At 35.0% G+C, this 25,956-nt stretch overlaps 1 protein-coding gene across 2 annotated transcripts in view; it reads left to right on the top strand.

Annotated features, from left to right (window-relative positions):
• The first annotated feature begins 1,062 nt into the window (after positions 1-1,062).
• LOC143237490 (uncharacterized) overlaps positions 1,063-25,956 on the top strand; it is a 38,973-nt gene continuing 14,079 nt past the window's right edge. The window contains exon 1 of one of the 2 annotated variants that reach the window (XM_076476821.1): positions 1,063-1,213. The gene's annotated coding sequence lies outside the window, so the exon portion shown is untranslated. The remainder of the gene's footprint in view (positions 1,214-25,956) is intronic. The other variant, XM_076476820.1, reaches the window with a different exon arrangement.

The following is a 25,956-nucleotide window of genomic DNA, read 5'->3' as shown; positions in this document are numbered from 1 at the left end:
TTAGACATAAAGAATTGGGAAAAACATCTCTCCGGGTTTAAGGCTTTGTTATTACTTCTATTTTATTTTCTACAACGTAAGGTCCAATATAACAATAGATACAATTAGACTATTGTCTTAATTCTCAAGTTATTGTTTCGTTGCTTTCTATTAACCTGAAAAATATTAAACCTACAAGTTATTGTTTAGTTGCCCGCTCTTTACCTAAACAATTGTCTTAAGTATCAAGGGTATTGTTTCGTTGTTCACTTTCACCTTAACAATATTAAATTCGGGGTTAAGGCGTTCGACCCGTAATCTGAGGGTCGCGGGTTCGAATCCCCGTCGCACTAAACATGTTCGCCATTTCAGTCTTGGGGGCGTTATAATGTGACGGTCAATCCTACCATTCGTTGGTAAAAGAGTAGCCTAAGAGTTGGCGGTGGGTAGTGATTACTAGCTGCCTTCCCTCTAGTCTTACACTGCTAAATTAGGGATGGCTAGAGCAGATAGCCCTCGTGTAGTTTTGCGCGAAATTCAAAAATAAACAAAACAAATAATGACCCCCTCCTCAAATGGCATAGCGGAATGACTTCGGATTTACAACGCTAGAAACATTGTGTAGCTTTGTTCTTAATTACAAATAAACAAGTTGTTTTAATTATCAATGCTATCGTTTCAGTGTCCGCTTTTTACTTTAAAAAGATTAAATTTATAGATATCGAATACTTGTATTAGTATCCAAGAGTATTGTTTCGTTGTTAACAGTAATAGATACGTAGATGTTGAATAGCTGTCTTAATTTTCAAGATTATTCATCGTTGCTCGCCCTTTTCTTGAGGGCTGTTAAACTGAAAAACTACATATAAAGCGAACTATAGTTAAGACCAGTTCATTTCCAACCGAACTACTTCTCGTTATAGTCGCCTGTTCGAAGAACCGAGAGAAGAAAAGATAGTAAAAAAAATTCAGTTTCCAGACATTACAAAAGACAGGTTGATTTTTTTTTCACTTAGACAACGGTTATTTTGTTGATAACAAGGAAACTGGGATTTTGTCCGGGGTCGCGCATGCGCACGCTCCTATTGATCAGTGACGTCACACATATCGACTAAAGAAGCTATGGGACCTGGATAGCATAAAAGCGCTGTTCGTCATCTTCAAATTTTATATACTGACGACCGACGTTGAAGAAGTCTTCATGAATTAAAGCCGATTTGGAAAGTATTTTGCGGTAAGTGACTTTGTTTCGTTTTAATTTCAAGCAACATCTCAACTCTTGAGTCGACTTATTCTGAGCTATTCACACCTGTCATGGTTCTCCTAGTACAGTTGTTTCCTGTTACGTCACTTGCCTTTTGTTCCTGTATCCAATCCTTCTGATCAACGTGAAGGGTAAACTGTAAATACAAGTATTATAAGTAAAACAGTAGATTTTTACATTTCTAAACGGAGCTAATTTCCTTGAAAAATAAAAGAAGGTAAATTTGCAACGATCTGCACGAGTGGAATACTTTGTACTAAAAATATAATATTATAACAAAATAAACTGTTTAAACGAAAGTTAGCTAGTTAAATAATAGTTGTACATAAACAGATAGTTAAGCTACTAGAATCATAACGAATTCGAGTAAACCACCTGTAGATTTTAAAAACGAAAAATAAGCGTAGAAGTATCAACAGTTTAGTGACGAACAAGACTGTAAAATTAATTGCACGCGCATGTGTAGTTGTGACCAGGGAATCATGGACGTATAAGATATACCAGTTATATTCGGAGATAAAACTTACTCAGGGTTGTGTAAGATGTATCACTTGGATGAAGGAACAAAAATAATCAGAGACGTAAAGATGTTTCACTTACATCCAAATGTCAAAAGAAATGTGGGATGTGTAATATATATATTAGTCTCGTGCAATAACAGAAAATATCGAGGGCACGTAAAACGTATCAGCTACATGTATGGATAAAAAAGTAAGTTGAGACATATAAGATGTACTTACATAGATTTTTATATTACCCAGAAATATGAGATGTGTCACTTATTTACAGATATTTAAAAGTAATCGGGGACAGGTAGGACGTGACCAGTTCTTTCAGTGACCTGTAAGGTGCAAGCAGTCACATTCAGAGATAAAAAGTGGTCACAGATATATATAAGATGCATCAGTTATATAGAGACAGTAGAAAGAGTAAAGTCGGATATGTAGAGTTTTAAAGGCATAGTCATTAATAAGTAGGATGTGTTCAGTGACGTATAGATTTAAAAGTGTAATTAAATGTAAGTAAGATATGATAAATTATATTGATTTTGAAGAGATTTTGAAGAGTAATTAAACAAGCGTAAGACATGTTTAGCTGTATACAAAGATTCAAAAGAGCAGTCAGCAGTAGGTAGAATGTGTTTGATTACACGTATATATTTACATGAATAATCAGAAAAAGACAATGTGAATATGTGAGTGTTCAGGAATACGGAGGAAACATGTTTACATGAAGGGTAATAAACAAGTTGTCTGTGGACTGGTGGTTTGTTGGACTGAACAAGTTCAGATACAGTGACCTTGCATGGACTGGTGGTTTGTTTGACTGACAGTTTCGGATACAGTGACCTTACATGGACTGGTGGTTTGTTTGACAGAAAGTTTCAGATACAATGACCTTGCATGGACTGGTGGTTTGTTTGACTGAATACGTTCAGATACAGCAATCTTGCATGGAATGGTGGCTTGTTTGGGTGCTTGACTCACAATCTGCGAGTTCGAATCCCATCATCCAATATGTTCGTAATCTCAGCCATAGGGGCTTAAAATCTGACGTTCAGTGCTACAATTCATTGATAAAGAGTAGGTCAAGAGTTGAAGCTGCTTTCCCTTTAACCCGTCACTTCAAATTTAGAGACGATTAGCACAGATAGCTTTCGAGTATCTTTGAGTGTAATTCATTAAGCAACTGAACTAAGTATAAGATATAGTTTTGGTAAATGAAAAATTAGCTCTAATTATTATTGACTTAGCGCCAGATGGAGTATTTTACAAAAAAAAAACATTTTAATTTAATCACTAAAACACGTAGAATAACTTATTATCAGGCAGCCCAGAAGTCTTCACCACGAAATTATATTAAACTTCCGATTACCGATTTTTGTTTCATAACGTTCACTAGTGAGAGTCAAAGGATTGATAAATGAGAAATTACTTTGGTTATAGTTGCAAACATTTTATTTGTGTTTCATGATTCTTGGTATCCCACAAAGTAATATACAGAATGTTGGTACTTTTCACGTTTCTTGCAAGCTATTCTCTGATTTTGCAGTCGGTGTTGCACGTGGTTAGCATCCTTTCCTTTTGTTTTTCGCTGAAGTACTTCTTTTCTAACATTTTCAAAAAAGGCTCCTTCTAAGTATCCTTCCATTATTTGAGTCAGGATCAGGACGAATCCCCAAAACAAAAGCATTTTAAAACTTTAAAATTTAACACGTTGTAGAAGATAACAAGCGCTCATCTGTTTATCTTTCTTAGCAGTGGATGAGCAGTATTTATAGGAAACTTAAATTTAACACGCTGTAGAAGATGAAAAATGCCCATCTGTTTATCTTCCTTAGCAGTGGATGAGCAGTATTTAAAGGAAACTTAAATTTAACACGCTGTAGAAGATGACAAATGCCCATCTGTTTATCTTCCTTAGCAGTGGATGAGCAGTATTTAGTCTTTTGTTTATCCAATTGCTTGAGGTAAGAAATGGTAGAATGGTATGTCGTGGAAACATCTATGTGCAGAAGACTTTGTTTTCCAAAACCTATTGATGCAAGAGCTATCCCACTTTAACAATTCCAAATCTCCGATCCAAACACATCTGTACGATCTTGGTGTTTGAGTACCTTCAATCGGAAAGTGCTGTTACATACCCTTTTAAAAACCGATCAGTTTTCGTTGGCATCACACTGCTTAGAGATACCAAAACAATGGCAAAGTGCAGTTATGACATGGTTGTTCCGTGACTTGTTAACTTGTATATTCAACTCCGTTCTAATGTAACATCCTTAACCTTGTATAAATAAGCTACGCAACAGAAGTTTCCTGCGTACATCAAATAAAATTTGATCTTGATCGTATTTTATCAGATCCACCTACCAGATTTTGTGCTCAGAGTCAGAATTAGCGGGCAGGCAAAGTAAGAATTTGCCTATGGCAGTAAAATCTAGGGGAACGAGAAATGAAGTAGTAATAGGGAAATTTAATAAAACAGAAATGGTAGTTACAACAAAGTGGGAAAAGACGAAAACAAGGAAAGAAGAAACGTAAGACAACGACACAACTGAGTGGGAAAAGGACAGTGAAATATAGTCAGCAAAACCTGCAGTACTAGTAATATCAAATAATTGGAAAGGTATTATATTACTTTTCAGTGTATATGCGATCATCATTTTTTCGAGCCATGGCTGGTGCTTTGTTTCTGATGAAGCGAGTTCTAGATTTACTCGCAGACTCTAAACACAGAAACAAAGTAAATTCGATAGCGATTCCTTTCTCGTTTGAGAAATGGATCTAAATTTAGATGATTCCATAGATGAGTTATCATCTGCTATATAAATAGTTGTCATTCATAAAAGTTATTACACTGGATTTAGGTGATGAACCTCAAGAGATATCAGCCATAATTCAATCAACATGCAATGGAAAGGCTGGAGGAGAATGACATAATTTCTATGTTTCCATAAATATACCTCGCACTGAGAATCCTTCTGAAATTACTAATTACGGTTGCCATGTAGAGAACGAAGATTCTCAAAACATAAACTTATTGAAACTTACTTGAGAACCACCCACCATGACAGTGGTGTTTAGATGTTCTTTTTACCTATTGATTGATCCTGAGATCATTGAATCATTGAAACATAAAGAGTATGTTCAATATTTCGTTTCATTAATATCCCAAAAAATGAATATTAAGGATATTTTATCACATTTACTATTTTACATTTATGTTTCTGTTAGGCAAGTGTTACATTCAAAATTCTAGTTGTTTACTTTCCAATAGAAAACTTCAAACTGGATAATCAATTATATTTGTTCGGTTTGCATGTAATAAAGAATTCATGTGTTATGAGATCTAAAATCGAATATTTTATTTCTATCGCCGCTTCACTTAGTTAGCCATATAAATCAACATAAACATTCTAGTACGTTACATGAGACACCAAAATGATTCAATTTAACGTGAACCGTACTCATTCTGATGGGTATAATTACACACTATCGCTGGACACCACAATATTCATTGAAACATATTTTTTCGAAGGACAACTAAGTCAATATTACTTCATATATACATGATAAGAAACTTTTCACGCATCTCAACAGTACATGAACTTAAGTTTCGTAAACGTTATTGAAGCAGACTAAAAGCGCAAAGCCCCTCTGGAGTTGAAGTTGTGCGTAGTTTTAATGGGATTGACGTTATTTGAGCTTCTTGGGTCATTTTTCTTATAATAACAGTCTTTAAGTTTGAAGTACTTGTGTGAAGACTTGTGAATGTTTGGCTCCTGAGCCTTCATAAGTTTCGTCACAAGTTCATCGCAGTGGATTTTGGGTTCAAGAACGCTCTTTACTAAGCATAACCTTCACTCCATTATGGTGGGTTTTTTGGAGCTTGTTGCTATCATAAATCTTCTCTTACTATAGGACGCATTGAGAACTTTTATCACAGGACTGTTGTGTCCTTTATACCTGCATTTTGTGAACAACATTCTTTCATGAATAGCCTTCCTTGAAAAGGACTGTGACGTATGCATTCACTGATAAGTATGTGTAGAAGTATTATTTTTGTTCGTTTGTTTCTTTTTTGAATTTCGCGCAAAGATACACGAGGGCTATCTGCGCTAGCCGTCCCTAATTTAGTAGTGTGTGTGTGTTTTCTTATAGCAAAGCCATATAGGGCTATCTGATGAGTCTAATTTAGCAGTGTAAAACTAGAGGGAAGGCAGCTAGTCGTCATCACCCTCCGCCGAGTCGTGGGCTACTCTTTTACCAACGAATAGTGGGATTGACCATCGCATTATAATGTCCCCACGGATGAAAGGGCGAGCATGTTTGGTGTGACGGGAGTTGAATGCCTTAACTACCTGGCCATGCCGGGCCATAGAAGTATTGCGCTATTGAGTGTTTGGAATCTGCCATGAACGCTTTAGCGGAGGAACGTTAATGAATAACGATACATAGATCATTCTCACAAAGTGTTATTAATCCTATCTATTAGATCACAACCCTTCATTCCCCCTGACTTAGTGGATAGTCTGAAACATATCACGCTGAAAGCCAAGTTTCGATACTCGTTGTGAGAACAGCATAAAGAGCCCATTGTGTAGCTTTGTGCTTAAAAACAAACAAACAAACAGACAAATAGGGTTTAAAAATTCTACTATGCAATTGTGAAACGAAGCTTTCTACCATTACTCCAAAAAAGAGATGTTAATAAATGTGTGCTTATCTCTTACACTTTATATGCGCTAGACTGACGTTTAATTTATTTAATATATTCATTAAAATGTAGAATAATATCGGCATAACATTCGTTTAAAATATTAATATATGTGTATTCTACACTTAACATCTCTGTCTCGTCTATACAGGGATACCATACGCTTGTCTGACTCGCATTTATCTTGCGTAATATGAAAATGACATTCAGTTGTCTCGCGTAACATAGAAACGTTATGAATTTACGTGACCTTCTCGCGTAATATACGAATGCTACATACTTTTCTGATTGTTTAGCACAGAAATAAACGCTATACACTGATCTTGCTACTTCGCGCAACAGCTGAGAATATTGTTAATAATGCATTCTAATCTTTGTAAGCAAGACCTAGAGAAACGTATATTTGATTAGGTATACTCGAAACCAGTTCATTTTTGAACTACGTAAGTAGCTTGCTATGACTGGAAATTAGTACTAATCGCAAAGCTATACATTTTTCTGATTGAGACGCACAATGTAAGAACACTTTACACTTACGTGGTTGTCTCACACAGTATAAGAACACTTAGACGTACATGATTGACTCACACAATATAAGAACACTTTACACTTACATGGTTGTCTCACACAATATGAGAACACTTACACTTACATGGTTGACACACACAGTATACGAACACTTTACACTTACATAGTTGACTCACACAATATAAGAACAATTTGCACTTACATGGTTGACTCACACAATATAAGAACACTTTACACTTATATGGTTGTCTCACACAATATGAGAACACTTACATGGTTGACACACACAGTATAAGAACACTTTACACTTACATGGTTGACACACACAGTATAAGAACACTCTACACTTACATGGTTGTCTCACAAAACATACACTACACATGTACAACATTATTTATACATGGTTATTTTTCACAGTATAAGAACGTCATACCTTCACAAGGTTATCTCACACAATATAAAATTATAAACTTGCATGGTTGTCTCGCACAACCTTGAAAAACAATACAATTATAATCTAGGAATGTTATACGCTTAGTTCACTACCTCACGCCAAAAAAACAACAACAAACCTCCAGCGATACGTAAGTACGCGCTTCCTTTTTCCATTTTACACGTGTTTCAAAACTAGTTCAATGACAAAACATTACTGCAGAGTAGTATCGTCAGCAAAGTGTCTTTTTGTTTGTTTATTTGTTTGAAACTAAATACCAAATTACACACTGGGCTATCTGTGCGCTGCCTACCGAAGGTATCGAAATATTGTTTATAGTGCTGCCAGTCCATAAACATCCTGCTATGCCAGTAGTGGTGGTGGTGGGGGGAACATGACTTTAATGGTACTATTATAATAATGGCGTTTAGCTAATCACCACAGGCACTATATATTACAAAATGTATTGAAAATGGATCTGTGGATTTCGCTCGTATAGTAATTGTGAAACATATCAGTGTAACTAGATGTGATGCTATGCAACTGTTAGTTGATGCGAGTTTGAATGATTGAAGTACTTGTGTGAAGACTTGTGAATGTTTGGCTCCTGAGCCTTCATAAGTTTCGTCACAAGTTCATCGCAGTGGATTTTTGGGTTCAAGAACGCTCTTTACTAAGCATAACCTTCACTCCAGATTGGATTATGGTGGGTTTTTGGAGCTTGTTGCTATCATAAATATTCTCTTACTATAGGACGCATTGAGAACTTTTATCACAGGACTGTTGTGTCCTTTATATCTGCATTTTGTGAACAACATTCTTTCATGAATAGCCTTCCTTGAAAAGGACTGTGACGTATGCATTCACTGATAAGTATGTGTAGAAGTATTATTTTTGTTCGTTTGTTTCTTTTTGAATTTCGCGCAAAGATACACGAGGGCTATCTGCGCTAGCCGTCCCTAATTTAGTAGTGTGTGTGTGTTTTCTTATAGCAAAGCCATATAGGGCTATCTGATGAGTCTAATTTAGCAGTGTAAAACTAGAGGGAAGGCAGCTAGTCATCATCACCCTCCGCCGAGTCGTGGGCTACTCTTTTACCAACGAATAGTGGGATTGACCATCGCATTATAATGTCCCCACGGATGAAAGGGCGAGCATGTTTGGTGTGACGGGAGTTGAATGCCTTAACTACCTGGCCATGCCGGGCCATAGAAGTATTGCGCTATTGAGTGTTTGGAATCTGCCATGAACGCTTTAGCGGAGGAACGTTAATGAATAACGATACATAGATCATTCTCACAAAGTGTTATTAATCCTATCTATTAGATCACAACCCCTCATTCCCCCTGACTCAGTGGATAGTCTGAAACATATCACGCTGAAAGCCAAGTTTCGATACTCGTTGTGAGAACAGCATAAAGAGCCCATTGTGTAGCTTTGTGCTTAAAAACAAACAAACAAACAGACAAATAGGGTTTAAAAATTCTACTATGCAATTGTGAAACGAAGCTTTCTACCATTACTCCAAAAAAGAGATGTTAATAAATGTGTGCTTATCTCTTACACTTTATATGCGCTAGACTGACGTTTAATTTATTTAATATATTCATTAAAATGTAGAATAATATCGGCATAACATTCGTTTAAAATATTAATATATGTGTATTCTACACTTAACATCTCTGTCTCGTCTATACAGGGATACCATACGCTTGTCTGACTCGCATTTATCTTGCGTAATATGAAAATGACATTCAGTTGTCTCGCGTAACATAGAAACGTTATGAATTTACGTGACCTTCTCGCGTAATATACGAATGCTACATACTTTTCTGATTGTTTAGCACAGAAATAAACGCTATACACTGATCTTGCTACTTCGCGCAACAGCTGAGAATATTGTTAATAATGCATTCTAATCTTTGTAAGCAAGACCTAGAGAAACGTATATTTGATTAGGTATACTCGAAACCAGTTCATTTTTGAACTACGTAAGTAGCTTGCTATGACTGGAAATTAGTACTAATCGCAAAGCTATACATTTTCTGATTGAGACGCACAATGTAAGAACACTTTACACTTACGTGGTTGTCTCACACAGTATAAGAACACTTAGACGTACATGATTGACTCACACAATATAAGAACACTTTACACTTACATGGTTGTCTCACACAATATGAGAACACTTACACTTACATGGTTGACACACACAGTATACGAACACTTTACACTTACATAGTTGACTCACACAATATAAGAACAATTTGCACTTACATGGTTGACTCACACAATATAAGAACACTTTACACTTATATGGTTGTCTCACACAATATGAGAACACTTACATGGTTGACACACACAGTATAAGAACACTTTACACTTACATGGTTGACACACACAGTATAAGAACACTCTACACTTACATGGTTGTCTCACAAAACATACACTACACATGTACAACATTATTTATACATGGTTATTTTTCACAGTATAAGAACGTCATACCTTCACAAGGTTATCTCACACAATATAAAATTATAAACTTGCATGGTTGTCTCGCACAATATAAAATTATAAACTTGCATGGTTGTCTCGCACAACCTTGAAAAACAATACAATTATAATCTAGGAATGTTATACGCTTAGTTCACTACCTCACGCCAAAAAAACAACAACAAACCTCCAGCGATACGTAAGTACGCGCTTCCTTTTTCCATTTTACACGTGTTTCAAAACTAGTTCAATGACAAAACATTACTGCAGAGTAGTATCGTCAGCAAAGTGTCTTTTTGTTTGTTTATTTGTTTGAAACTAAATACCAAATTACACACTGGGCTATCTGTGCGCTGCCTACCGAAGGTATCGAAATATTGTTTATAGTGCTGCCAGTCCATAAACATCCTGCTATGCCAGTAGTGGTGGTGGTGGGGAGAACATGACTTTAATGGTACTATTATAATAATGGCGTTTAGCTAATCACCACAGGCACTATATATTACAAAATGTATTGAAAATGGATCTGTGGATTTCGCTCGTATAGTAATTGTGAAACATATCAGTGTAACTAGATGTGATGCTATGCAACTGTTAGTTGATGCGAGTTTGAATGATTGGTTACTTAACGCAGCATGGCTTGAACCAATCTGCAAAATTTAATTATTCCAGAAGTAATTACATTTTGTATATTGGTTCATTAGTTTGTAAGGGGATTAGTGTGTTACAAAGAGCTCGTCTCAATTCTATTTTTATAACAGAATTGTACGATTTAGGAAGAACTGTTATATCATTAAGTACCAGATAACTCGTTTTCATGTTTATTTATACTGTTTTATAGAAAATCTTTACATTATTAATGTCGTAAAAATTTTCAAGTTTTAAGAAGCGTGTATCAGAAATTTCTATATAATCCAGAAAAGTCCAAAGTAAATAATCGTAAAGTTAGGTGACCACTTAGTTGCACTTGAGAATTTTGTGGTTATGTTTTTTTTTTTAATTTCGCGCAAAGCTGCACGAGGACTATCTGCTCTAGCCGTTCCTAATTTAGCAGTGTAAGAATAGAGGGAAGGCAGCTAGTCATCACTACCCACTGCTAACTCTTAAGCTACTCTTTTACCAACGAATAGTAGGATGGACTGTAACATTATAACGCCCCCACGGCTGAAAGGGGGAGCATAATTGGTGTGACGGAGATTCGAACCTGTGACCCTCAGATTACGAGTCAAGCGCCTTAACCACCTGGCCATGCCGGGCATCGTGGTTATGGACCCCATGTTAATCGCGGATATCATGTATTTCTTTCGCTGTCTTCTCTCTTAACTCGTGAGAAATCTTAAGTACGTTACACTATATTTTATATAGTTCAGTTTTCATATTACATAACTGAAACTCAATAAATATACATTCTGGTTAAGAAGTTAGCACACAAGGTCACATACAATGTAATGTTTTTTAAACGATACCCAGAACTCGAGCGCTTTTGAAAAGTTGACTACAGGAGAATGAAGAAGAATAGTCAACTGTTCGAAAGCGCTCAAGTTTTGAATCTTGTTTGAAAACATTAGTGAATAAATATAAATGATGTTTAAGCTGCTAAACGTGCGCAAATAAAACAAATAAGTTTAAAAACAAAAATAAAACAACAAAACATTTCGTACCTGAATGGTGAATTGTGGCAAGAATTGTAACAAATTTTTCACTGCACTTTGTTTATTTCAATGACGAGATCTTTCTATTCATATCGAACGTCATCAGAACACAATTTGGTTATATTTGATGAAAACCGGTAGTGTACTAGCTATGAACATAGTGCTAATGTAATGTTTGCAGTGTCTTGCGATATTTCATTACACATTAAACCCTAAAAGGTTTATCGAATCTTACCTTTTTTCATACGTGATCAAGTTTAAATGGATAAAGGCGTGATCCAATGAAAACATTATTTATATATCGTATTCCTGCTCGTTTCGCCTCATCGTGTGTAACTCTTGTGACAGCTCATGTTCACTAATGCATTATTCACATTTTATAAAACAAACAGACTTCACCACAGATTTGCAGAGTTGTACATATATAAAAGTCGTAATCAGTTTTGTAATTATTTTTTCTATACAACACAAACTTACCTTCTAAATACTTAATTCATTATCTGCCTAGGTGGAAACGCAAGATGGGTCATAACAAGAAATAAACAATGAAAAATACAATACTTAACGTCATGAAACTTATGTGGAAAGTAGTCAAAAGAAAGTTCATGCTGAAAGTTAGCAGAAAGATTCGATAACAACAATACTGCTATTACCACAAATAATTTTAATTTTACAGTAAGAAGTTGAGTCGTCAAATAGTAAACACAACAATCTTTCATACTTTTACAGCGTGCTTTTTAACAAACATGAAGACGATAAAGGTGAATCTTGTTAACAAAACGTTTTCTTGTTATACAGAGGGTTTAATGAACACTTCAACAGTCTAACTGTCACTGATATATAACTTGTTTCTAGTAAAGTGACAACCAATAAGAAGTGTATAATGAACACTTCAACAGTCTTACTGTCACTGATATATAACTTGTTTCTAGTAAAGTGACAACCAATACGAAGTGTATAATGAACACTTCAACAGTCTTACTGTCACTGATATATAACTTGTTTCTAGTAAAGTGACAACCAATACAGAGTGTACATAGAACACTTCAACTGTCTAATCAGTGATGTCGAGAAAACCCACTTGTAGAGAATTATGTGTAAAAACCTTCGGTCATCGTCAGGTTCACAAAGGTTTTTACACATATAATTCTCTACAAGTGGGTTTTCTCGACATCGCTCCTCATCGTAAAATATTTTCTCAACCCAAACGAGCCGTTTTTACATATATACTTCAACTGTCTAACAGTCACTAATACAAAGTGACGACCAATACACAGTGTATAGTGTAACAGTCTAACTTTCACTGATATATAACTTGTTTCTGGTGAAGTGACGACCAATACACAGTGTACAGTGAACACATTCAACGTTTACAAGTAATGATACTGTTGGTTAACGAATATATTTAGTGTTGGCAAACTTGTATATAGTCTCCTGTATAAACAGCTTCAAAAAACAATTGTTGATTATGGTTAGAAAGATTTCTTGTCACACATATGACGTCATTTTTCGATATATTTTATTTTTTAAATTATGAAAATAAACACTAAAGGAGTCTGAAGATATTTTATTAAATTTCTTTGTTCCAGTCTTAATTGTTATTTAAATATCGATAAGCATTTAAACTAGAATTACGAATTTATTTAAGTTACCATGGATACAAGTGAAGAAAAATCGATTTGTTTCGAAACTAGCGCTGAAATAATTTGTTACAAGAGTTAGAACGTTGTACGTGCCTTAATTATTGAAATGTTGTAATTCAGTGTATCTCATACGACTTATCACTTAAGTAAGTTACGACAAACGAACTTGTAGAGAGGAAAACTAAATTCACTTCACGTAGATATGACGTAGTGAAGAATAAACCGAATGTAATAACAAACACTAGTGAACTTGATCCCTGAGCGGCAAGTTTTAAACACAAAATAAGTGCGTCAGGGATGAACAGCATACAAAGCAAGGTTTCAAACACACATAGAAAACATCACGAACCAAAAAAATCACCTCTTGAAAACTGTTTACCAAGCCTTTGTCTTCACTTTTAGAAATTATCTTGGAAACTTCATCAATAAACATTAAAGCATTGACAAACAAAATGGAGTAAAATTATTTCATGTTGACGTAACACCTCTCAATGGCCAAGTGGGTTAAGGCGTTCGAATCGTAATCCGAGAGTCGCGAGTTCGAATCCCTGTCACACCAAACATGCTCGTCATCCTTTCAGCCGTGGTGGCGTTATAATGTGACGGTCAATTCCACTATTCGTTGTTAAAATAGTTGCAAGAAAGTTTGCAGTGGAGCGACATAGGGGGATCGACGTTTGGATTTGTCAAATAATGATTTAGTCTGACGTGGTATTGGACCAAATTATACGACCTGTCATGACTGTATTCGTACACAATTACTCCTATTTTATACCTTTAGGTTGAATTAATATTATTTACGTGTTGGGTTAGTTTTTAGTTTTAACTTGCTTTGTTCAGAAGTCATTGGTTATGGAGTAGTCACCTCGTCTTAACCTAGATATCTTGTATTGTTTCTAGAATACCGTGTACGACAATATAATAACCCCACATGTTTTATTAGAGATTTACGTGATGCATTGATTGACGGATTCTAAAAAATTCCGTTTAGTGACTAGTTAGAAGTATTTACTGACAGATGTTACGATTTATTCCGGAGCCTCCAATTTGTTATGTTACGGATTAGGATTTTAAGTAACTTAAAACTTAGTTAAATTGTAATCGATTAAGAAGTTAATTGAATTTCGATATGTGTCAAATTTATGATATTTGCCAAGAAGATTGATACACACAGTTTTCTTTCTTAATAAAAATGTATTTTAATACAACAAACTACAATACAATTTATAATAATGGTTATTACAAATAATGATTTATATACAAAAATTTTATAAACTTACAAACAATATTGAGTGTTCTATCTGGTATAGAGCTGGATATCATATCGAGGGTATGTGATGGGCGAATTAATTCTGAGTTAATATAAGTGCAATTCAACTTTACAGGGAGGTAGCTAAAAATGTATCTCAGGACAGCTGGTATCTGTAGTAACACTTTTACTGATAAATCAGAGAAAACGTTTCGACCTTCTCAGGTCATCTTTTAAGAAGTTCGAAACAATGTTCTCTGCTTTTTTTTTGGTAAAAGTGTTAACACCCATACCAGCTGTCCTGAGATACATTTTTACTTCAAGTGGGTTTCTCATCATCACGGAAGAGCTAGCTACCTCTTCGTTGATCACATGTGAATTTTTCACTACTGAAGTTAAACAATTTGTCTCGTTCTAAATCTATAAACATTCCTAGTAAAAAATATGAAGTTCCTGAATATTAATTGTTAGTCACAGTTAACATTTACGAGTATACCAACTGTAGCAAACCAATAATATATGCTGTCTCTCAGTGTGCCAAATTTGTCTGTAAGTGTTAGGTGAGATTCTAGAAATTTCAGGTAAAACAACAATACGCTAGTGCTTTTGTATAACATATATTGTTGATTATTACATCCGAAAACAAGGGCGTAGCCAAGGTTGAGTGGGGTTAAACCCCCCCCCCCCATGGACCCAAACGTTTTAGACAAGTTCAACTGCCACCTGTGAAGCTTAATAAAGATTCGTGATTGCATGACAGATAATTTCACACACAACAAATGGTCAAATGCAAATTTCTGATTGAACACGTTTAATACAGCAAGTTTTGTCAGAACGAGAGAAATACAATCGAATATCTATGAAAGGCTCAAACGCCTGTTCGTTCTCGCCAGGACATCTACAACACAGTTTGGTTCAACTTTAATATTACGGTGAATGTATAATGAGGCCAGGCCATTCAATCGATCTTCAGTGGTGGTATTTCTCAAATACATTTTGAGTCTTCCGAGAGTTGAAAACGAACGCTCCATTAAGCTTGTTGACACAGGCAGCGTGGCAAATACTTTCAACAGTCTAGAAATGACTGGGAACATTTCTGCACTGAACATTGCATATGCAACAATACTTATTTGCTTCACAAATTGAAAGTTCTACTTTATAATCTGCATACGATATAATGCAAAGAACAAAATTTGAACTAGTGTTATTACTGTCATATGTGCCATTCTGAAATTTGACAAAAAAGTGGTCTCAAAATGCATAATTCAAGGTTTTCTTTTATGTTCTTATTAAACAATTTCCCGGGGGGGCCATGCTCCCCTCGCATGGCTTCGCGCCTGCGGCTTTGCATCAAGCACAAAAACTCCCCCCTTCCCCCAATGGCCATTTCTGGCTTGCTCCCTGCCCGAGAATCTTCTACAACTTTAGTCAAGTGGCTGGAATTTCGCAACATACATTTAACAGCAAACGTTACATGTATTTCTGCATCACGTTGTTCCTAACCTAAGTGGAAAGCTACACAATGGATCGAACCCTAGATTTTTACATTGTAAAATATCCCCAGCATAACGTTTGCGGACTTATGTTAAGCACCAAGAAAACTGAAAAGAGTTATGCAATCAGTATTTTAATAGACTCATGACAAAGGACACGAAATAGGAACAGCTACGATATGATGTTCTCCAAGAGCAGCTGTAGACAGCATCAAAAGCTGATATCCACCATTGTCTAACTTTGATCAGGATGGAAAATGTTCAGAGACGTTTTTAAGACATGAATGAATTAAAGAAAAATAAAATCACACATAAAGTTTATTGAGGCAATATGAGAGACGGCTCGTGCAAATCGGCCTCGTGCAGCTTTTTGCGAAATTCCAAAACAAACAAATCACATTTAAGTACAATACCAGAGAAAATTAGGTTTGGTTTTGGGTTGTTTTGAATTTCGTGCAAAGCTACACGAGGGCTATCTATGCTAGCGTCCCTAATTTTGGAGTGTAAGAGTAGAGGGAAGGTAGCTAGTCATCACCACCCACCGCCAACTCTCGGGCTACTCTTTTACTAACGAATAGTGGGATTGACCGTTACATTATAACGTATCCACGTCGAGCATGTTTAGAGTGACGAAGATTTGAACCCGCGACCCTCTGATTACGAGTCGAGTGCCTTAACCACCTGGCCATGCCGGGCCAGAAAATTAGGACTTTACATTCATATCCATATATAATTACCAAACAATCCACCATATGCGTGTGATTTTAACACTATCAATGTTTCACTGTTTCCTCTGCCTATGTCTCCCGCTGGTACAGCAGTAAGTCTTCGGAGTTACAACGCTATAATAAGGGGTTCGAAAAACAACACAAATTTACGCCTATGACCAACACCAGGATATAATGAAAAAGAAAAGTTTCAAAATACCTTTTCAATATTATTTAACAGAGGTAACAATTTTGAGTTAATTTATTAAATTCCATGAAGGATGCATTAACTATAGTTTTAAAACAACCGAAAAAGAAATCGACATGCCGAAATGGAGATATGAAACTAATAACATACAAAGAGAGTAGTGTGTATTTATGGACTATATTACAAGACATACACAATATAACACTCGTTGTCTTTATAATGATGTGAATAATTTATAAATAATTGATAACGTTGGAAAAGAAAGATCCGGTTACAAGCAAATGTAATGTATGTTATTTGACTGATGAGTTTCGTATCGAAATCATACAGTAGATACGAATTAATCCAATATTTTATACAGAAATATATATACAGTTACGTTAAAAATGCAGAATGCTAAATTCATACGTATTATACACTTGAAAATGAAGTTGTTGACTGAAAAACGCAACGAGCATGGTTGCTATAGGCTGAAATCTAATTCAGCGAACCGTCTCGTGTTCACTAATGGTTGCTGCGAGGCTGGAAGTAGAGCACGAGCTGTATTAAAAATAAACGTGAAACTAATTTATTATTCGGTTCACTACTTGTCACGAGTTCAATTGGTTTTGGGGAATCCTACATATTCATGAAATGCCTATATAACCATAGGATCGCTGTGTGAACGAAACACAATTTACAACACTATGTATTCAGTTTATACCTTCTGTTAAGGTTTGCTTCTTCGCTTAGGGAACGATAACATTATCCTTCATGCTCTACAGGTTCAACATGTAACACCTTTTGAGGCGTTGTGTAACTGCAGAAACCGACCGCGTTTGAAGAAACATACAGAAGCAGGTTCACGAGTTTTGTTTCACCAGTCCGAGGTTAATAATCAACATATTATAAAGTTGAGTAATCATAGTGGGAAGCCTTAACAATATTCATATTTGTTATTTTCATGTTAATTTAATAAGAACTAATGTATAGTTGTTCGGTGCTAAAGAGAAATATTAAGATGTGAGGACTTATCCCCCACCCCAAACAAACTAGAATTGATTAGTAATCTGCTGGGAAAGCTGTTAGTTTTCGAATTTTTAACGCTAAAATCAAAGGTTCGACTTCCCTCGGTGGTCAAGCAGACAGCCCCATGGGGCTTTGCTTCTAAGAAAAACACTCACAGTATAGAAATTAATTTTAAAAATTAATTAATTAAATTTATTCATTTGTTTCGTTTTTTAGAGTTATCAGTCAAATAACCCTCAAACAACACAATATCTCACTAATGAAGACTACAGTAAACATAATTTCAAATGCCTTGTTAATTTCCCATGGTTAAGAGAATATATCTAACAGAACCTTGAATGAACTATATATCTACACTAGTGACACAATACACGACCTAGGAAATATTTTGAGTATAAGCAGCGATGTTCTACCCATGAGGATTGAATGATAGATTGAATTTTATCTTTATTTTTAGTATCTTAAACAACTTTCTCATTGGTAGGTATAATCAACTCTTACATGCTGTTACCAGTAGTTGTAAACAGATTTTATACATTATGTTGTCGGTAGTTCTAAACAAATTTACATCGTATTGATGGTAGTTGTAACTAATTCCCTCATGTTGTTGCCAGCAGTTGTAACCAATTTTTACATACTATGTTGCTGGCAGTTATAAGCCAGCTAAGCTATTGAGTTTGAATATGACAACTACCAATATTCTGTTAATGATTTATTTTGAATAACTGGTAGGATGTTAAATTCATTTTAACTTTCTTTAAAGCTCAGATTCCAATAAGTTTTGAAAAGAATATAAAATATTAGGGTTAGCGCAACAACGAAGACCACTGATAAGCTCATTATAAGTGGTAAGCTCCTGGACAAACAGTCTGATTTAAAGGGATTAAACGTGGAGGTCATTTCATCACACAGAAATACACACGTGGACCAGACTCCATCTAAAATCTATTAATCACTTTAAGATTTTGTTGTAAATTATCGAAATAAGTGGGTACAAATTCGTCATAGTAAGAAGGCTTGCTAATAAAGTACGCCAGATGAGGTCAAGTGCTGTTAGAAATCTTAGTGTTAATTGTTTATAGGTTTATTAAGAAATGTGGCGCTAAGTACAAAAACAGAAGTGAAGTACAATGCATATGAATGTATAAGAACTACAAAATACAGTCATGAGAAAAACTTGGACAGTTTTTAAGTCTTACTAATCATTTTAGGGTTTGTTTGTTTTTGAATTTCGCGCAAAGCTACACGAAGGCTATCTGCACTAGCCGTTCCTAATTTACCAGTGTAAGACCAGAGGGAAGGCAGCTAGTCATCACCACACACCGCCAACTCTTGGGCTAATCTTTTTACCAACGAATAGTGGGATTGATCGCAACATTCTAACGCCCTCACGGCTAAAAAAGCGAAGATGTTTGGTGTGACGGGGATTCGAATCCGCGACATTCAGATTACGAGTCGAACCCCTTAACCACTTGGCCATGCTGCGCTAATCATTTTAACATATAAATTATGAAACAAATAACAAAAATAAGAACAGTTCTTAAGCATTACTAATCATTTTAACATTTCGTTTGCCCCCAGTGGCTCAGCGGTATGTCTGCGTACTTACAACGCTATAAACTGGGTTTCGATACCCCTAGTAGGCAGAGCACAGATAGTCCATTATGTAACTTTGTGCTTAATCCAAAACAACAACAACATTTTGTTTATAAAACAAATATAATGTTGTTACTCGGTCTTTAAATATCATTTGACAATCTTTTTTCATTCATTATATATTCTTGGAATTAACTTTATATTAGGCTAAAACCTCTTACGAGTTATTCCATTTTGAATTTATGAATACGTTGACATTCTTATCAATATTAACGACGTTCAACGTGACAGGTCTATGCCTGCGATACTCTGAAGAGTAAACTTATTCAATTTATGGTTATTTCTATTTTTCAGTAACGTTCTACAAAATTTATCTGAATAATTTGAAATGGCTTATTTTGAAAAGATATTTTTTATATCTTTAGAAATCACGTCTACGGTATTAAAGCTACAGATAAAGTTATTAAATTATAATTTATTTTAAGACTTTTCTATTTGTTTTGTTGTTAAGCCCAAAGCTACGTGATAAGCTATCTTCGTTGTGCACAATCCTCCAGATGGAGTCCGTATTTTCAGTTTTATAAATCTTAAGACTGCCATTGATTATTCGTGGGGGAAGGGGAGAGAAAATTTTAATAAAGGATTTTAGTTTATTCTACAGCTGGTTTATGGTAGATAAAATAAATACTAAAACATATATTTATCTCCCAGCACTGTCTGTTGCTGCAATGTAGTTTAAAGTCAGCAACTTACAAGTTGAAACTAACTGTATCATAGGCTAGTTTTAATGAAATATGTGTATCGTGGAATTGCTATATAAAAATCGATTAAGGTTTTTTTAAACCAAATATAGGTACATATTTGAAACATAGTTGGTTCCCACTTTTCACTAACATTAGAAAATAGTATATCTTACCTCTTAACGGAGAATATTCATTTCCACACCCAATCTCTGAGTTTTAATGTATGACATATCTGAAGAAGTCACTCATGGATTCTGTAACTGAATTCTAATACATGACGTCTCTGAAAAAGCCACTCGAGAATTCTGCTATTTAAATCTAATACATGACATATCTGAAGAAGCCACCCATGTATTCGACTATTGAACTGTTATATGTGATATTTATGAAAACGTCAGTTATGGATTTTTCTACTGAACTTGGATACATTATGTCTCTGAGAAAGCCACTCATGGATTTTGCTACTAAACTCTTATACATGACATCTCTTAAGAAGCCAAACATGGATCCTGCTATTGAACACTAATACATGATGTCTCTGTAAACGCCACTCATGGATTATATTATTGCTTTTACTTGGAAAATTCGTTTTATTTTAGTACTTCTACAAGACAATATTTCGATACAGCATTTTGAAAGTGTTTATTTCTGGAACTGTACAACGTATCATAAAAATGCGTATATATCACGTGTAATGGTTAAAAAAAGTTTCAACATACACTTTGGAGGTACTGTCTCTTCATATGATTACATGTAAATATTATTAGCTCCTAGCACCTTTTTCAGCAATACATATTCATTCCACTGTCAAGACGTAAATAATATCTAGTGTGGAACTGTTGTAATTACTTATAGTGTATTTTCAGGTATTACATCGACACCGTACTTGTTACTGGACACAATGTGTGTTCTCCTTGGAGCACACGTGCAACTACAACTAATGACAGGTTTGAAAGTTTAAATCGAATATCAAATGGTATATATTTTTTAAAAGACTGAAACATACAAAACATACTGCCATGGGCCATTACAGGCTCCTTTGGTAAACATAAGGCTCCAGAGAAAGTGGCTTTTACAGGTTTTAAAGGTTTTCTTAGAAGTCCGCGTATGTATTTGGAGATATAGTGTTTAAAACGTTGACTTTAGTGAATACAAAAACCTTTTTCATGAGTGTTCGGTTTTGCAGTACAGCCATTTTTAACCCTTCCAGACCTGCCTGTTAAAGTATTAAATATATTTCGTCAAAAATCTGGTTTTCGTGTGTAAAAACCTTGTAATGTTTACTAAAGTCTACCTCTACCAAATTTTGTGATTTTCACTCAATATATTAGAAACTAATAGTATGTAAACCGTAACGAATATAAATGGTTACGACGTCGTTCATACGTAGTGTTCAAGTTCGAAATATTTTTTTAATCTGAAGTCAAATGTCGTGAACTTTCTTCAAGTGGTAAAAATAGTGTACATTGCTATACAACAGCAAAATCGCGTAACAAATATAGAGTAAAATGCTACCGTAGCCTATCCAGAAGTCCAAATATATTAATTTCGTCAAATCCGTTGAAATTGACAGTTTTTTTAAAGTTGCTGTCCACTTGCTTTATTCTGGATGTTATACTTTGAACACAAATTATAAGGGTAATAAATAGTTTTATATCAGGAATGTTAGAAACTCGACTATTCCTTTTCACGATTCCTTCTGAAACGTTTTACTTTCAATGAATCATTTTTTTAGCACTCGTAAGTACGCTGCCAAATCTCCCATTATTTTGAAACCTTGTCAGTGTGGTCCTCTTATTTGCACGTGATGCTTAAAAAGAATCTTGAAACCGACTATAATTGACTTGGATAAGAATAAACCAACAGTCAGTCGTAGATATACAGGTGTGAGAATGTGTGCAGCATCCATACCATCTCATTAGTTTAGCAGCGAAAAGAATGAAACTATGAGCGCCAGAGAGTGGAAACGGGTTACTTGTCGATTTTTTTGGCTAATGCATCGGTAACTGACAATCTCTTGAATGTAGCTTTCATATAAGACAACGACGTAAAATCTTGTGATAACCGCAATGACCTCGCTTTAACGAAACTTTAAGAACACAGTTGGATTGGTGAACACTGTGCAATCAACCTTTATGTTTAAACGATATTACCGCAGTTGAACTGACAAAAAAACAATGAACATTACAACCCGACAAACAGAGAGAGACAAGTCATATAAAACAAAATAAACAGGGTTAAAATAAATGGAAAGATTCGTACAAAATATAAAAAAAACACAGAAGAAGAAAGAAACGAGACAACTGTGAGGAATACAATTTTCACAAGAGTTCAGTTTCAATAGAAAGCAAAAAGCTCAATAAATGTTTATAACGTTAAACTTCGAAGTTCGATCCCCGTGGTTGACACAGCACTCATAAACTATTATTCTGCAGATTTGTGAGTAAACAAGTTAACCAAATACATTGAAATTTGAGTGACGGAATTAAAATATTCGCACTTTATATTAGAGTTGGTGTATAACAACATCATGAATTAGGGTTAACTAGAACCGGGGTCGCGGGTTCGAATCCACGTCACACCAAACATGCTCGCCCTTTCAGGCGTGGGAGAATTATAACATGACGGTTAACCCCACTATTCGTTGGTAAAATAATAGCCCAAGAGTTGGCGGTTGGTGGTGATGACTAGCTGCCTTCTCTCTAGTGTTACGCTGCTACAATTAGGGACGGCTAGCGAATATAATCCTCGTGTAGCTTTGCACTAAGTTCAAAACAAACAAACAAACACTATAACTATCTGTAATGATTCTGAGCTTATCACCTATGGTTTATGTCATTCTACTTATTTTACCTGTTTATTTTCTACATGTAATTACACCGATCATTTATGAACTAAACACACGATGCCATACTTCATAGAATCATATTTTAAGTTTAAAACAAAAACATAACGACAAAGCTTCCTAATTTAGCGGTTGACTCTTTAAATAACACGAAGTACTTTTTGACAGTTCTGTATAGTTGACTTTTTTGTACTACAGATTAAGTTCGTTATATATTTCGTGGCTCAAGTCGCCAAATTTCAGTAAAGTTCTTGACCAGTTTAAAAAAAACGTTCATAGATTCTGTTGCACTGAATAAGAAAGTCACAAAATTGATAGTCTTTTTAAAATTTATTCTTGCTAACAAAATATTTTTTACTCCCCAAATCATAAAATATAATTAAGATAGTACGTTGTAAAGAAAGGCTGCACCACAGAAGCAAATGTTGTGAGAAGAGACTTTATACAAATGGTATGTTCGTATTAAGACAGCATCAGGTTCCAATACAGCACTTCAAGCTACTCTGAAGCAATACTCTTGTACTAAAGTGAAGGCTATGGTGAAGAAAGAGAATCTTCCGACCCCCTCACCTAAAAAAAAACACCCATGGCAACGACACTGAGTGCATACCATAGTGCCATTAACTGGATAGTAAACAATGAATTAAAGATGATAAAGGCTTAGAAGATAAACATTTTAAAATGTTTATCCACACTCCTCGAAATCGACAACTGAAAAAGATGTCCGAAAACACTTGGACACAACCTCATTCATTCACATACACACATCTACAACAGTCTTATTAAATGTGATCTTAAAAGCCAACACCCAACTGAAGTGAAACATTTGTCTAGACGTGTGGTGTAACACTGACTTCGTCGCTCTTAGTTGAGACTAGGTAAACTGGACATAATGACGTCAATTCAGTAGTGAATAATCATTACCATTCGAAAAAGCACGATTAATGATGAAGGAAGTAGTTTCAAGGAAATTCAGGTTAAGTAATTTTTTGTGTGATTATATCTCACTGAACCCCAGATTATAAATCTGATGCGACTTTTTAAGCTAGCAGTTAAATAATACTTATTTATAGTTATTTTATATAGTTATTTTTATAATAATTTCATAGTTCTTGAAATGTAAGCTTCATATTACTAAAATCACTTACATCGTGAACGAGCTATCAGACTGATTATATTGAATTTCATTCTTATATAAGGATCTGAAAGATCCAACAAGTAGTTATTGTATTCTGCAGGTAAACGATAACAAATTTCGTCGATGCTCTGCTGCTATTGGTTGTTGACCGAATAACATGGTGTGTTTAAGAGGTTATAATTTCTCTATTCAACTTCAAGCTATAGAGAATATCGGATATTATACTAAATACCTTTAACGTATTTTGACATATACCAATTATAGCGTTTGTATATTGTCTTAGTTGTTAAAATATCTTCAGTGCTCTACAGCTATTGGTTGAGTCACGTGGTGCATATTGTCTTAGTGTTTGCATAACATACGTATCTAAGATATAGGAATTTTGTATAACTACGAAAACTGAAAGTCAGCCAACGATCCTGTAAACAAACAAAAATGGATCTTGTTATAGACAGCAGATTGAGTTAGTATTTTCTTGGGGACCAACTCTTTAATATTTCAAAATTTCTCAGAAAATGTTAGTTTACGAGAATGGTCATAATAACTGTAAAAAAAAAAAAAAATCACTGTTCGACGCAAATTTGTTTACTGAAGAAACGGACCTGAAAGTTGTAGTAAGATTTTAGTGACTCTATACTACTTTAAATATTGCACGTTTACTTTTATATGCGAGTCGGAAAGGTTGTGAAATGAATGCGTGTTAATACCATCATTTTTGTTAGTTGTTTTAATTCACGTCTACTTCCATAACTTACTGATTACAATGGTTAACTTGAGATGCGAGCGTTGAAAGAAGATATATTTCCCTGTGACATCCTTCTTTTATGACGTCAAAATAACGATAAAAGTAGAGACTGTATAAACCACATGCGCATTTATTAAATTTACCACAATAGCCCTTGGAATTAATAGCATGCGATAAGAGCAACACAAAAGGAGCTGAACAGAGCAGAATACAGGATTTTAACGAAGGCACGTGGTGGACGACAAAAACGTGACTTATGGCAGAACTCCGTTGATTAATGGCTTGTGCCATTATTTTCTGACAGTCGCTGATGCGCTCGGTACTTGGTCTTAAGACACTGATGAGCCACAGAACGTATTTAGCATTCATTTTAAGCAGAAACGTGTATGTGGCGTTTAATAGTTCTAGTCTGGAAGCAGAATTAGATCTTTTTACGTTGAAGATGGCCAAGCAATTTTACATAAGATTAAGAGGACAAGTGTCTGCTTATACATGCATACTTTAAGCAGTAAACCGCCAAAAAAAAGTTTTCAGCTCTATACTGTGTCACAGGATTTGTAGTCTATATAATATCAGAAACTTAAGGTACGCTTTTAAACGCCAACGTTCTTAACTCTATACTGCAACACAGGGCTTTTAATCTATACACTATTATGAATACAAGTTAGGTTTAGTTTGGTTGGAAGAAAAACAAGTTTCCAAGAGCAGTGTTTATTAAAGAGAGATTGTACCTATAAACACAATAGAATAGCAAGTTTATAGGATTAGAAAATATATCTGAATAATGTGGTGTCAAAACTTCGCTGCACACTTTGGAGGCGTGGGTATACTATACTATAAAGTGATAGTTAAAGTACACACTTTTTAAACACACAAAAGTAGTCCAGCTATTTTCAATGAATGATGTGGGCTTAATGTCTTCCCCCGATTCTATCAGCTCAAAATATGAGAGGGCTATGCACAGATAGTCTTTGCGTAGGTTTGAGAGGGATTATGAACCCCTTCCGAAAAT

The sequence above is a fragment of the Tachypleus tridentatus genome, chromosome 13 (assembly GCF_004210375.1).
Source record: "Tachypleus tridentatus isolate NWPU-2018 chromosome 13, ASM421037v1, whole genome shotgun sequence".
NCBI lineage: Eukaryota > Metazoa > Arthropoda > Merostomata > Xiphosura > Limulidae > Tachypleus > Tachypleus tridentatus.
The sequence above is the reverse complement of the archived record's forward strand: the minus strand, read 5'-3'. Positions and strand labels throughout refer to the sequence as shown.